Source organism: Halichoeres trimaculatus, unplaced genomic scaffold, assembly GCF_033239565.1.
Source record: "Halichoeres trimaculatus isolate MK-OKI-2021-1 unplaced genomic scaffold, fHalTri1.1 fHalTri1_scaffold_8, whole genome shotgun sequence".
NCBI classification, from domain to species: domain Eukaryota; kingdom Metazoa; phylum Chordata; class Actinopteri; order Labriformes; family Labridae; genus Halichoeres; species Halichoeres trimaculatus.
Genome location: NW_027437186.1, coordinates 569,787 through 585,458, shown reverse-complemented (window position 1 = coordinate 585,458; position 15,672 = coordinate 569,787). Strand labels below are relative to the sequence as shown.

Genomic DNA, 15,672 nt, shown 5'->3' with positions numbered 1-15,672 from the left:
CTCTGATATAGTTCTCTTTGGGTATCACAAATCGCTAACACCTTCAGATGGTAGGTTGGAACCACAACAGAGTTGGTACAGGTGTGACAATCAGGTTACTGACTTGGAACATTGAAGGTATGGGGAGCCCAATAAAGAGGTTAAAAGTCTTCACACATTTAAAAAGACTATGTGCAGACATCATGATCCTACAGGAGAAACACTTAGAAAATAAGGATCATTACAGGCTTCAGTGTTCATGGATCAGTCAGGTTTTTCACTCAGAATTCAATTCTAAATCCAGAGGTGTTGCAGTTCTAATCAGAGATAAAGTTCAGTTTTCCCCTTCTGAAGTAATTTCTGACAAAAATGGCCGGTATATTATTGTAGTTGGTCCTCTGTACTCAATCCCTGTCTTGTAAGTCAATGTATATGCCCCAAACTTTGATAACACCAACTTTGCCCATACAATACTGAGCAAAATTCCCTGTTTAAACACTCATTAACTTATTTTTGGAGGTGATTTAAACTGTGTTATTAATCCTGTCCTGGATCGTTCCAGTCCGCAGAATTACAGTCAATCTAATATGGCCAAATCTTTTTCTGATTTCACGAGTCAGAATGGCTTTATCAATCCTTTGAGGTTTCGCAATCCTACAGCCAAAGAATTTTCTTTTTTCTCACATGTTCATCATTCCTATTCAAGGATAGATTATTTTTTTATTGACCAGTCATTAAATTCATATGTATCCTCCTCTGAATATTTAAGTATTGTTATATCAGATCATGCCCCTTTATCATTAGGTATCTAATTTGCCTCCAATATCAGAAACCCCCCACTATGGAGATTTAACCAGCTTCTCCTGTCTGATAGTAGTTTCTGTAAATTTATCTCTGATTCTATTGATGACTTCCTTGTTTTAAATCAAAACGACTCTTCTTCTTCTTCCTTATTGTGGGAGTCACTAAAGGCTTATCTAAGAGGGCAAATCATTTCTTATTCAGCACACTCAAATAAAATACATTAAGCTAAGCTTCTGGAGATAACATCTAAGATTCTTCAGCTTGATCTGAAATATTCTTTGGATCCCTCCCCTGAATTGTTTAAGCAACGACTTGATTTTCAATCTGAATTTGACCTTCTTTCTACCCGTGATGCAGAGCAGATATTAATGAAATCACGTAGCTCCTATTATGACCATGGTGACAAGCTGGAACAGTTTACTAGCCCACCAATTAAAACGTGGTGCTGCATCTCGCATCATCCCACAAATCACAGATCCTTCTGCAAATCTAGTTTCTGATCCTTCACAAATCAATAATATTTTCAAATCCTTTTATTCGTCTCTTTTACAAATCGGAGTTTCCTACAGACATTTCAAGTATGTTACAATTTATGGATGAGATTGAGACTCCAGAGGTCGACTCTTCATGTGTACTGGATCTTGAGTCTCCACTCACAGTAGTTGAAATATAATGTGCAATTAAAACAATGCAGACAAACAAGGCTCCAGGCCCAGATGGGTTTTTCATTGAATTTTATAGAAAATTTCATGATAAGCTCACTCCAATTCTACTCTCTGTGTTTAATGAGTCTCTCATAGGTGGCACTTTGCCTCCTACTTTGACACAAGCATCAATAATATTGCTTCTGAAAAAGGGTAAGGATCCCACATCCTGCAGCTCCTACAGACCCTTGTCTCTTCTAAATGTGGACGTTAAAGTTTTGGCAAAATTGCTCGCTACTCGTTTGGAAAAAGTTCTTCCAAATGTAATATCAGAGGAGCAGAATGGATTTATGAAGGAAAGGCACCTTTTCTGCAACACTCATATGCTCTTCAATCTGATTTATTCAAAAAATCATTCTGAACTCCCCAAGATGGCTCTATCACTCGGAGAAAGCATTTGATAGGGTGGAATGGGATTATCTCTTTGCTGTGTTAGGAAAATTTGGGTTTGGGAATAATTTTGTGTCATGGATTCGCCTTCTATATATTGTACTGTATTGAACATAAACTCCTATTGTATGCTGATATGTTATTGTTTATAACTGATCCTGCATCGTGTATGTCATCTATTTTATCCATTCTTGAAAACTTGAAAAGCTCATTCTCAGGTTACAAATTAAATCTTCAAAAAAGTATATGCTACCCTATTAATAATCCTGCTCTTCACATTTGATATATGGATATGCCCTTTAAGTTCAGTAAAGCAGGTTTTAAATATCTTGGCATTAATGTCACCCGCTCACTACCCAACCTGTATACAGTTAATTTTGAACCCCTCCTCACAAAGACCCAGTCTGACTTTGAGAGATGGCGCAGTTTGCCACATTCACTGATTGGCAGAGTAAATGCAGTAAAAATGAATGTTCTGCCAAAATTCCTTTTTTTATTTCAAAATATTTCACTTTTACTCTCTCAAAAGTTTTTCAAAAAGCTTGACCAGTGAATAAACTCCTTTATATGGGGAGGGAAAGCCCCAAGAATTTCTAAAACTCTGCTTCAAAGGTGCAAAATTAGTGGGGGTATAGCATTACCCAATTTTTGTTTTATTATTGGGCTGCTCATATTCACAAGACTATTTACTGGCTTAAATCCTTCAATGCTCCTTGGTGTAAACTGGAGGTATCCTCTTGCACTTCATCTTCTTTATCTGCTCTGCTGTTTTCTTCTATGCCACTTTAAAATAGCTTTTACACAGACAATCCTGTTGTCTTTAATACTCTTAAAGTTTGGCAGCAATTTAGATGTCATTTTAAGTTTTTATCTGTTTTTAATTTAGAACCATGTTTTCACGTAGCCATCTTTGGTGTCCCCACTGAAACACTGCTAAATGTTTTATCTGCTAAGCAGAAACAAATAATTGCATTTACATCTCTTATAGCACGACGTACCATACTGCTACACTGGAACTCTCCTAAGTGTCCGTCTTTATCCCAATGGCTTAGGGAGGTCATGTTTTTTCTGAAACTAGAGAAAATAAAATATACAATCAGGGGCTTCAGGGATGATTTTTTTCTTATATGGCAACCCTTTATATCTCATTTTAATACCATGCACCAGTTACCTTCTGATTAATCAGAGTGCTATCAGCGTAGGTCAGGCATGGGCAAACTACGGCCCGGGGGCCACATGTTGAACGTTTTAACCCGGCCCGCCCAACTCGAAAAAATTAAATGAATAAACCTTGTTAATGTTTTTTTTTCCCTGATGTTTTCCCACTAGATGGCGCACTGTAGATACATTGGCTTTGTTGAGGTAAAGTGTAGGCCCATTACTCCATGTTTGCTTTACCCTCTGACCCATCAGCCCTTCTGTAAAGATGAACGGACCTAAGAAAAGGAAAGTGGACAAAGAATGTTGAGTGTTCAATAAGGAGTGGACAACTAAATATTTTTGTTACCGTTTTGGTTTCAAAACAGAAAAACAAAAAAAAACAAGTCAGTTTTTTTGTTTTTTTGATTTTGTTTTGAAACAGAATAATGAAAGAACGAACCATACACAGATTAAATATCCCATTATAATTCCATTCTCTCATATTCAAATTTTAATTTCAAAGCAAAATCAAAACAGTGAAAAATAGACTGTTATTTGTTTTCTGACTTTTTATTTGAAAACGAAAAATTGAATAACAAGTCATTATCCGTTTTCCGATTTTGGATTCTAAAATGGATATGGAATGAATGAATGATACCCCGATAGTTACCAAAGCACTCCATCCATCTGCTCCTGGTCCGGCCCCTTTGTCAAATGTTAAAACCCATTGAGGCCCACTAATCAAAAAGTTTGCCCACCCCTGGCGTAGGTGGTTAAAGTTTTTACCCTGTTCCAAGTTGACATCTACCCCTTTAGTGTGAGGCACAATATGTGTGTATGTCTGTGTGAGAGTATGTGTGTGTGTGAGAGTGTGTACTTGTCTGTCTGTTCAGGTTCTGAGTTCTAATGTGTTTACGGAGCTTCATTTCAATATTGGCAGTAACATTGTACTACTTTCTTAGTTCTTGTAATGCAGTGTGTTAATGCAGAGGTTTGTGTCTGGAACAATGTTTCTTTAGATTGCTTGTAAGAGTAATTGTATTGTACCAAATTTGCCTTTAATCGTATTTGTGTTTGTACAAAGATGTTGCCCAGCTGTGCTTTGTATTGGGATGCTGTTATGTGCTTGTTTTAAAAAAAAATCGAAAAGCTCAAAAAAATAAAATAAAAGATAAAATAAATAAAAGCTTTGATCTCTCCTGCTTAAGATTGCAGAAAACATCACGTAGTACCTCACGAGTAATACATAGGTTTGATCAGAGGTTGCCTGTACTTACTGACCCCTGCCTCCAGAGGGTGTTTAGGATTTGAGTGAGTAATACATAGGTTTGGTCAGAGGTTGCCTGTAGTTACTGACCCCTGCCTCCAGAGGGTGTTTAGGATTTGAGTGAGTAATACATAGGTTTGAATAGTGGTGGCCTGTAGTTACTGACCCATGCCTCTTGGGGGCGTTGATCAGTCTCACTGTTATGACTTATGAGGTGAGGGGACAGCAAAAGGGGTGGCAGCTGCCAGTTCTGTACTGTCCTTGTGTGTGACACGTTGGTAGCAGCCAGCAGGTTACACACAAGGCTGCCACTGCCACAAATTGCGCTGTTCTCTCTTAAACCATGCATTATGTTTTCCCAAGGCGAAGTGACAAGTTGTCAGTATAAAACAAGGTTTAAGTTGAAGTAGGTTTAAGTATCTGAAGTTCCCTTTCCACTGTATCCAGGAGTTGTTTGAAATGTTTTCCACTCCAAAAGATGGTCCTGTCATCAGCAAATGAAATACATTTGAATAAACTGGAAACCAAACACAAAGCATTAATATACAATATAAATAACAACAGTCCCAGTACCGAGCCCTGTGGCACCCAACATGTAACTTTTAACAGATCTGAGTTTATTCGTGTTCCTCTAGCGGCTCCTCATTATGATGAATATCACAGGCGTCATGGGACATTGACTGTTAACCGTGCTGTACTTGATTCTACTGTAGTAATAGGCGAACGGCAGTGTGTGTGTGTGTGTGTGTGTGTGTGTGTGTGTGTGTGTGTGTGTGTGTGTGTGTGTGTGTGTGTGTGTGTGTGTCTGTGTCTGTGTGTGTGTGTGTGTGTGTGTGTGTGTGTGTGTGTGTGTGTGTGTGTGTGTGTGCTCAGGTCAGTCCGGTCTTACGTCTCCTTACGTCGTCGTTACGTCACCACAGCGACGCGGAAGTTGGAGTCGCCGTGGAGAAGGTAAACTAATATGAAGCAGTCTCCTGTATAATAAAGACCAGACCAGACCAGAACGAGAGTCCACCCTGGGATCACTGGACCACCCGGAGAAGGTGAACAGGACTAAAATGCACCCAGGGACAACCGGACACTGCGGACACTTCACTGCCCTCAGCGCTGACGCCGTTACCGGCATGAACCGCAACTCAGAAAGCTGTCACTCTGCCAAATAACTGACACATCTGTCCATTCAACGGGAGCGTTACCGAATAACGGAAACATCGAGAGAGTTGGAGTCCACCTCGGTACCAACAAAAGCTCAAAGGGGACACCGGGAGACCACACAAGCCGCTCCAGGTCATCCCCATTAAAAGGCAAGCGATCTCTTAGCTAGTCTCCGCTACGAAAACAGGTCATTTCAGATTATTCTTCGACATACACTGATCCCTGCCAACTCGCCGACACAACTTCACATGAGTAGAGTAGGGCATCTCGTTATGAATTCGGCTAAGGCATGAGAGCAGAAAACAGCCGCCTGTTTCCATCACGTTACTTGCTTTACAAACCTCCATCTGTTAACGATTGTCTCTTCAAACGGTGCTCCTCCTGCTGAGCGGTTACAAGGAGTCGCGCTGGCTCTTTGAAAAGTCCACATTTTGGTTAAAGCAGAGGTGCTGAGTCACTCACGTACACGCCGTTATGTTCGATGAGACCTCACTGTATTTTAAAAGCCTGAGGACACGCATGTGAGTGTGTTTTCTGCGGAGAACAAGCGCTGGGTCCAGTAAACTGGTCCAATTCAGACTGGGGTTCAGGCGTGCGGGCTGCTGAGGAGAGCAGCGGTTATCAGCGCGTACATGAGAACAGCAAAGGGGGTCTTTGTGTCGGATTTCCCCGCTTTTCTCAAACTTAGACAAAGCACACAGGCGGACTTCATGTTTATAATTCAGTTTCATGGTCTGAAGTGCAAACGTGGTCCTTTAAAGGGTCTGGACTGAGCGTCCAGTGATGATATGGCTGGATCTAGACGAGGGCTGTGGAGGTCGAGCTGCAGCCTGTAGATTACCCCGACAGACACAAGTGTCACACTTATGCAGAAAACACGCAACAGGGTCTGAGACACACGAAGATGGAAACACAAATGAATACTGTCTGAATCAAAGTCACTTCATTGGCGCTTTACCTGGAGTCAGGTCACATGAGGTCTCAGAGAGGCAGCAGCAGGAAACACGACACTGATCTACTGATTCACTGATTCACAGACTATATCAGCTGGCCTTTACATTTTACATTCAAAGAACATCCACGGATTTATGTATTTATTTAATCACAGGCTACAATCATGTGCTTAAAATGTTGTATTTCCAAAGATTTGACTGGCTTATTTCACATTTAAAAACATGTTTGGCGAAAGCATTCAATTGTAGAATATTTTAAAGGTATATGATGTTTAGTTCCAGATACTTTTCAAAGGTTTGAACACTCATTGTTGGGTTGAACCAGGACCACCAAAGGACAGTATGTCAATATTATTATTATGTGCTATAATTGTTACTTATTTGTATCTGTTAAATGAAAATCAGGCCCAGACTAAAACAAGCAGTGAGTTAGTCGGTCGGTGAAATCTTCCAAATCTCTCAAATCTCACTTTTTTTAAGCTCTGGGCTAGGGCTGAACAATTTATCGTTTTCAGATCGAAATCGCAATTTTAGACAATGCAATTTTGAGATCGCCAAAGCAGCAATTTTTTTCAGCACTCTTGACTGACTCAGGATGTGTTGTGTCAAGCATTATACACATTCTGTTTTACAAATTTGTTGACAATCTATATGTTAAAAGTGCTGGTAAACAGGTCAACAACACAAAGCCACTGTTTAGGAGTAGAAGTTGATGAAAACAGATTATTTATCATCACTATTGATGATTAAAAAAATGTGAATTTCAATATCTGCCAGAAAAATTAGATCTTTTCCTAAAATCGTTCAGCCCTACATGTGAATATCCCAAAGCTTGATTTGAAGAAAATCGTGAATCAAATTGAAATCACAATATCTGCCAGAAAAATCGTAATTCAATCTTTTCTTGAAATCGTTCAGCCCTACTCTGGGCTCACTCGCTCATCCTGAACACATGTAGAACACCTCACATGTATGGCATTTCACATTATTTGTCATTACAGGTATTTGTGTGACTCGGGGTGCAGCAGTATGATTTAGTATGAATGCTGTTTATTATCAGTGTCTATTTCTTCTTTACATGTTACTCCTTTAACTGGAGTCCATTATATTTTGTGATGCTATGACTAAAGTTAAGGTAGCTGATTTACTGCAGGAGCCTTTTAATCATGTTTTTCACATTTCTATATCTAGATAGAAATATTAGACAATGATAATGATTAAATGCTTAAAATGAGGACGATATTTTTTAGCTATCTAAGTACAGAGCAAAACTGTTTATAGCTGTGTCAAATGATCCACAAATATGCAGACAGAGATGCATCCTTATATCTACAAATATGTAAACATCTGAACATTTGTAAAAGATTAACAAGTGAGGACATAAATCTTAGGACGCACGCACAAATCTACAAATTTGTTCATGACTCATAAATTTGTACCCTGAACTGCAGATTTTGAGACCACTTTGCAAAAGTAGACTTAATTATGAAGAACTGTTTACAGGGAGACAGCACAGTGTCTGCGCATAGAGTGTTTTAGCTATAAGACCTACAAATACACAGGTCACCTCTTAAGATTGATGGAGGCCTCTCCTTTTGCTCTGTGTCTACACTGGACTGTAGCTACAGCTCTGCTGTGTATGAGATTCAACTAGATAAATGAGGTTTGAGTGGATGGTTTTGATGCCCTGAACTCAAACTCACAGAGGCTGCTAGTGCTATATATTTAAAATTCACATATAATTGAGGGTTCATGCACACAGTTGTGAATCTTTTAAAGCATTTTTGGATCTTTACACACAATCCATATAATTTTGGTACAGGAATGGCTTTCATTATGCCTGTACACTTCAAAAGCTGATGCTGATCTCGCTAATTAGAGGTTGGCCTGTAGTGCAGATAACACGTTGTTTTTAGTTTTTTTTTTTACTCCATATAACAAAATACATCATTTCATAATCATGCCGTTTATTTTTAATGCTAATTACGATATAATATGCATGGTTAGCTTCATTAATTAATCAAATTAAAAAAAAAATCTCATGGTGTTAAACAAAAGATTCCAGAACATGAATCATGTTTGTGTCAGAGGCAATAATAAACTAGAAAATAATTAATTAATCTGTTTTGTTGTGTTGTGTTGTTGTGATTTGTGACTTCTGTTATGAAGGGAATGCCCTGCGTCTGTATCTGATCATATCAACAACAGACCCAGAGACCAGACTGAAGTGATTGTCTTTATTTTAAACACCAGTCTCATGAAGTGTGATCACTGTGAGGAGGAAAACAAACAACAAAAACTGCACACCAACTAATGTAAGTTTTGCTTGCTTGTTTGTTCGTTTGTTGCTATTAGTCTTAATCTGTTTTTCTTCTCTCAGACTTCCTGTCATCAACTGTCCTGTCTGACTCTGCCTCCTGGAACTGTGGTATTGCAGAACACACACACACACACACACACACACACACACACACACACACACACACACACACACACACACACACACACACACACACACACACACACACACGTATTGACCATATGGGTGCATGCTTCAGCATGGGCGGGGGTCGTTTGTGTTGTCTGTGGAAATATTCCCATACACTCCTGACAGCAGAGGAGGTATGTTTAAGGATTGGGGGATTATGGGTAGGTGACATGGACCCAACTGGGAGAAGGTGGGAGTGGTTCTACAGTGAGTGTGAAGTGATCGACCATCACTTCACTCTCTGCATTAGTACAGTATGAACACACATCAGTATGAAGAACTTGATACAAACAGGAAGTGACCTCTGTGTGTAGGTTCACACTGTCGTTGTCGTCTTCACACTCCGTCCTCATTGTCCTAGGATTAACAGCTGTGGATCCAGAGCTTTCGCTGCTGTTTGATGGCTGACAGCAACAACAACAAAAACAACAACAGCTCCCCCAGTAATCTCAGAGTTGACTGAATATGTAATGATCCTGCATGTACTCTCATGTTTGTTTACATGAATGAAAAGCTGTGAGACTTCAGGGGCCTGTACTACGAAGCTGGATTAGCTCTTAGAGAGATAACTTCCAGGATAAGTTTCGGGTTTTCCGTACTTCGAATGTGGATCTCTTTTTATCCAGACACGTTGCCATGGTAACTGATGCTGAACGCCAAACCTGGTCCGGAGCAGGTTAAGTTCCAGGATAAGAGCGCACTGGCTGTGACAGACCACCCGCTGACCAATCGGTTCTCTCGGGCGGGCATGAAAGACCACTCAGTCACCAATTTGCTCAGCCGGAGTGAAGTCCTCCGGCGCGGGACCACCCCCTGTCTTTTTGGACCAACATTTTTTCTTATGGGCTGTGAACAAACAATATCTTACTGATCATCATAACTGAGACGTTGTCAGGGAAAAGTAGAAATGTGTGCATATGGAATCTTTCATGAAATGAAATGAAATAACATGAAAAATACTTTATTTATCCCTAAGAAAAATTCAGGAAATTCATACTGAGCACTTTGAAGGATGCTTTTATATTTATTTTTTATTTGCTCTCACGTCCCTTTTTCCCCACTGCTATTGGATCTGCAACACAAATTGTCTATAATGAGCGTTTTCCTTGGGATTTGTAGAAAAGTGGACTCTTTCTAATAATGAGGTGGGATATGATGCTGATCACACACACACACTGACTGACAACATGAATGAATAAGGACCTAACTGCCCGTGTCGTCACATGATGAGATTGGTCTATTAATATCAGCATTTAGGAAATTTACGCATTCACAGAGTCGGCGATTTATTGCAGTAATCCCTCGGCCTGGATAATACTGTAGTACTCCTCGTATTTTTTGCAGTATTATTTGCTGCTCCCCCGCCGTAAAGTAGGCTGCTCTCTTCTCCGTTGTGGAAAATGCTCCGGGGCCGCTAACCACGCCCATTTTATGTGTGCGCACACAGATCCCAGCCAGATTCACTTATCGAGTTGATAACGAGCTTCGTAGTACAGCAGATCTGGATGACGGAGATCTGGTGAAGTTCAGCGAGTTGTCGCAGAGTTATCCTGGATGACTTTATCCAGCTTCGTAGCACAGGCCCCAGATCTGTCAGACCACAAACATAAACAAATGTTGTACTGTGAGACACCTTCTCCACACGGACCCCTCTGTGAAATCCTGAATTCAAGAAAAGACCTCTAAAAGAAAATGATCAAACATTGCTTGATAATAAACCTGTTCCATACCTGCCATGGAGGAAAGCAAACCAACAAAAACTGTATGAAAATTGTTCTAATGATGATAAGGAAGGTCGCTCAGTTTATCAGGAAGTTTATAGATATAACTGACAGATTTCCATCCACAGACACTGGACTGTCTCACTGTTACAGTTCATTTGCAGCAGACTACTAGAGGATGGTCTCTGACCAGGTCAGCTCACCCCTTCAGCTCAACATCACAGTCTGATATGCTGCCATCTGTTGGAGCGGACTTTGATTGCCTCACAGAAGAACGGTTTGCAGCATGCAGACTATGGGATAGGCTTGCAGAAAGCCAAGAAGATGGGTTAATCAGCTGATTAATGGAGGGATGGAGAAGGATGTGCAAAGAGGAGGAACAGAAGGGCTGAGGAACAGGAAGAGGAGGAGCCAGAGGAGGAGGAAGAGGAGGAGCTGTGGGAGGAGAAGCTGAGAGTAGTCTGTAAATCCACGATGAGCCGGCTCTGCTGCAGACAACAAGTGTTAATACACTGAGAGAGGACGTAGAGGAGGATAAGACAAGCTTTACAGCAGAGAGACGGAGAAAGAGACACGAGGACCAGAAGGGAGAGAGGAAAGGAGGTTACCACAGCAACCTGGGGGACGTTGCCGCAGCAACCAGGACACCAGGACACACAGGTAAGGTTACAGCTGATGAATGTGTGTGAATGTGGCCATATTTTGCTGCACGAGTGTTTTTTCTATTAAGTTAAATGCGTGCATGCGTGTGTGTGTGCGTGTGTGTGTGTGTGTGTGTGTGTGTGTGTGTGTGTGTGTGTGTGTGTGTGTGTTTGTGTGTGTGTGTGTGTGTGTGTGTGTGTGTGTGTGTGTGTGTGTGTGTGTGTGTGTGTGTGTGTGTGTTGAGCAGTGGATTGAGCAGTGCTTGTGAAAGGAGGGGGGAGAAGGAGGATGTCGGGGGAATCCTATTAGCAGAGTCCAGGAAAAGTAGGGCTAACTTTGTTCTTATCAGTGTGACCCACACACACACACACACACACACACACACACACGAATACAGGCACAGCTGAGTGTAGGTATTAAAGGTGGAGTTCAACATATGTGTGTTGTGGTGTGTGTGTGCGTATTATTGGAGTGTGTTCAGTGTTATTGTACATGTGTTGTGTGTTGTGTGTTGTGTGTGTGTGTGTGTGTGTGTGTGTGTGTGTGTGTGTGTGTGTGTGTGTGTGTGTGTGTGTGTGTGTGTTTTGCATTGCCAGTGTGTTTGCCCAGGAGTTGTACATAGAGTGAGCATGAATAGAGTGTAGGTACGTGTCTGTAAACTGAGAACAGAGTTCAGTGCAGATAAACTCTCTGTGTCTCTTTAAGGTGTCACTTTAATCTGACATACTAGAGAGGACCCTGATCCTGCAGCAACACAATAAGTACAGAAACACAACATGAAGAGAAAGACACACACACACACACACACACACACACACGGGTTAATCTGATAGTGATAATATTCATTCCAATTCACATGCAGCCGTTCTATAATAGTGGAACAAAATGAAGAGCCAGGTTATGTTAGCTCTGCTTGGTGAGGTTGGAGTTGGTAGATGAGCTCTGGTAGGTGTGTAGGTCTGCGTTACAGACACATCTCAGAACCCTGTTCCCACCAAGTGGTTCAGTTCAGTTTGTCTGAGTATAGTATGCATTTTGTTGCGTTTCCTTTGGCTAAAACCAGGACAGGTCCCCAAATTACTGACCCGTACCGTCCCACTTTTTGGTTCCCTTCTGTTGAGGTGCCTGACGTACTGATCCGACCCCAGGAGGCGGAGCTAGGAACACTGCAGTCTGTTGATTGGTGGAAGGAATTGTCTCTTCCTGTGTGACAGCAGCTGCTGTATTTCTCCTGGAGACACACAGCCTTCTCTGAAACAAAGCTTGATTGTTCTTTGTATTTAAAAGCCACATGACAATCACAATGAAGTCGAATTGCTGGATGTCTTTCATCGTTGCTCTCTTTGTTTACTGTCATGTTTTTCTTCTTTGTTGGATTTATGAGCAGGGTACACTGTGTCGCACTGCTATGGCGTCACACAATTACATAGCTGTATTTAGAAGATTTGATCTCCATCCATTTCCTTTAAGAAAAAGTCGAACGTTGTCTTTCTCTGTCCAAACGTTCCCTTTTTCCGTCCATACATTCCCTTTCTCTGTACGAACATTCCCTTTCTCTGTACGAACATTCCCTTTCTCTGTACGAACATTCCCTTTCTCTGTCCGAACATTCCCTTTCTCTGTCCGAACATTCCCTTTCTCTGTCCGAACATTCCCTTTCTCTGTCCGAACGTTCCCTTTCTCTGTCCGAACGTTCCCTTTCTTTGTCCAAATATTCCCTTCCTCTGTCAGAATGTTCCCTCTCTCTGTCAGAATGTTCCCTCTCTCTGTCAGAATGTTCCCTCTCTCTGTCAGAATGTTCCCTCTCTCTGTCAGAACGTTCCCTAAAGTAAAAACATATTAACTAAGAAAAGAAATAGATATAAACAGTGCTAAAAATACAATTCAATAATTCAATAAATAAATAAATAAAATGAATAAATAAATCTATTAACAGTAAAATGAAATAAACTAAATAAATAACCAAGTAGATATCTAAATTAATAAATACAATAAAATATTAGTTCAAAGCTGAGGGAAAAAAGTGGGTCTTCAGTCTGCTTTTAAAAATATGAACATTCTCTGCGGCCCTCAGGTCCTCTGGCAGGCTGTTCCACTGACTGGGGCCATAGTGCTGGAAAGATGCCTCACTGAAAGTTTGTGTCCTAGCTTTGGGTATTACCAAAAGGCCAGTGCCAGAGGATCTCAGGGTCCGTGAGGGTTCATATGGTAAAAGCAGTTCTGAAAGATAAGAAGGCCCCAGACCCCTAAGACATTTAAAAACCATTAAAAGGACCTTAACATCAATCCTAAAACACACAGGGAGCCAATGCAGTGATTTTTAAACCGGTGTAATATGTGCCCACCTCCTGGTCTTTGTCAGCACACGTGATGCTGAGTTTTGTAAAAGTTGTAGACCATAAATGTTTCTTTTCGGAAGACCAGAAAGCAGAGTGTTACAATAATCAATACGACTGGAGATAAAAGCATGCATTAGCATCTCTGTGTTAGCCCGGGAGAGAAAGGGGCGGACTCAGGCTATGTTCTTTAAATGATAAAATCCTGTTTTAGTTATATTCTTTTTATTTGTTGAATAAAATTGAGCTCAGAGTCAAAGATGACGCCCAGATTTTTAAACTGATTGGATGGGTTTAAAGACAATTTTTGCAATTTTGAATCTAAATTCTCTCCCTGAGCCTTAGGCTCGATAACTAAAACCTCAGTCTTGTCCTGGTTGAGCTGTAAGAAGATCTCTGCCATCCAGGATTTAATATCTAAAATACATTTAAAAAGGGCATCAAGTGGCCCTGTGTCATAAGGGCACATGGATATATACAGGTGTGTGTTATCAGCATAGCTGTGAAAAGCTATACCATGCTTCCTGATGACACTTCCCAACAGGAGCATGTATAAGTTAAAAAGTATGGGGCCTAAAAGTAAGCCTTGGGGCACACCACAGTTGATTTTCAGTCCAAACGTTCCCTTTCTCTGCTCAAACGTTCCCTATCTCTGCTCAAACGTTCCCTATCTCTGCTCAAACGTTCCCTTTCTCTGTCCAAACGTTCCCTTTCTCTGTCAAAACATTCCCTTTCTCTGTCCGAAACATTCCCTTTCTCTGTCTAAACATTCCCTTTCTCTGTCCAAACGTTCCCTTTCTCTGTCAAAACATTCCCTTTCTCTGTCCGAAACGTTCCCTTTCTCTGTCTAAATGTTCCTTTTCTCTGTCTGAAATGTTCCCTTTCTCTGTCATAACAATCACTTTCTCTGTCCAAACGTTCCCTTTTTCTGTCCAAACGTTCCCTTTCTCTGTCCAAATGTTCCCTTTCTCTGTCCAAACATTCCCTTTCTCTGTCCAAACATTCCCTTTTTCTGTCCAAACATTCCCTTTTTCTGTCCAAACATTCCCTTTTTCTGTCCAAACGTTCCCTTTTTCTGTCCAAACTTTCCCTTTTTCTGTCCAAACGTTCCCTTTCTTTGTCCAAATGTTCCATTTCTCTGTCCAAATGTTCTCTGTCTCTGTCTATGTACTTTGATTGACTCTCTGCTTACAGCAGTTTGTTTGTTCTCTATTTTTTTTGATCAAATCTCCATGTCCACCTTTAAAAAAAAAATTCCAGTCACACTATTGCCACTTGACAGGTTTATTGCTGTTTAATGGTGGTAGGCATGTACAGTCGTTCCCAGGAGGTTCCCCTGAACTGTGACGTTATCTGCACCTTTGTCTGTGTCATGGTGCTGTGCACTATGTTGCGACTAACTTTCCTGTTCATTTAATGACTCAACATTTATTTAGGCCTTGGTCATTTTATTGCTTTCAAAGACCCAACATGGAAACAGGATTAGATCCAGTCTCATCTTACAAACAGTACTCAGTCTTATCTCATCTTAACCCACCGTGAGTACGGACCTTTGCAGCCTTTAGTGAGTTCGAGAGAACAGACTTCCCTTTGCTGGCCTCTTGGACAGGTCACCCTTACAAAAGAGATTTGGAGCTCACTGGGTTTTCTATCTGTAAAATAAAGGTTACATAAAAATAAAACAGACGGAAACCTCGAACAGAACCAGACTCATGTTTGACAGACATCTGCTGAGACAGTGATAGGGTTAGAGAGAGAGAGAAATGCCACATTAAAATCATCAAATGCAGCACATTCAGACTCATCCATGCAGTACAGCAGTGGCTTTAAACAAAGGTATCAAAGGAGTGTCTTCTACACCAGATTTTTTGTGATAATTCATGAAGTGTTGCATGAATAGGGTATGGTTATTAATCTGACTGACTCACCCTGTGATGACGGCAGGTTATGTAAAAGCTGTTAGTGGTTAAAATCATCTTCCTCTCTCCGTCAGAATCCTGTCTGTGATGTTTTCAGACACTCAGAGTAACAACCTGAGCCTGTCAGGAACTGAAGCATGAACTTTTAGTGGACACACTTCGATCCATCAAGGA

General features: G+C 40.9%; 1 protein-coding gene across 2 annotated transcripts in view; it reads left to right on the top strand.

Annotated features, from left to right (window-relative positions):
• The first annotated feature begins 10,922 nt into the window (after positions 1–10,922).
• The window catches only part of psda (pleckstrin and Sec7 domain containing a), a 73,449-nt gene continuing 68,699 nt past the window's right edge, over positions 10,923–15,672 (top strand). Inside the window, exon 1 of one of the 2 annotated variants that reach the window (XM_074675582.1) lies at positions 10,923–11,261. The gene's annotated coding sequence lies outside the window, so the exon portion shown is untranslated. The remainder of the gene's footprint in view (positions 11,262–15,672) is intronic. The other variant, XM_074675583.1, reaches the window with a different exon arrangement.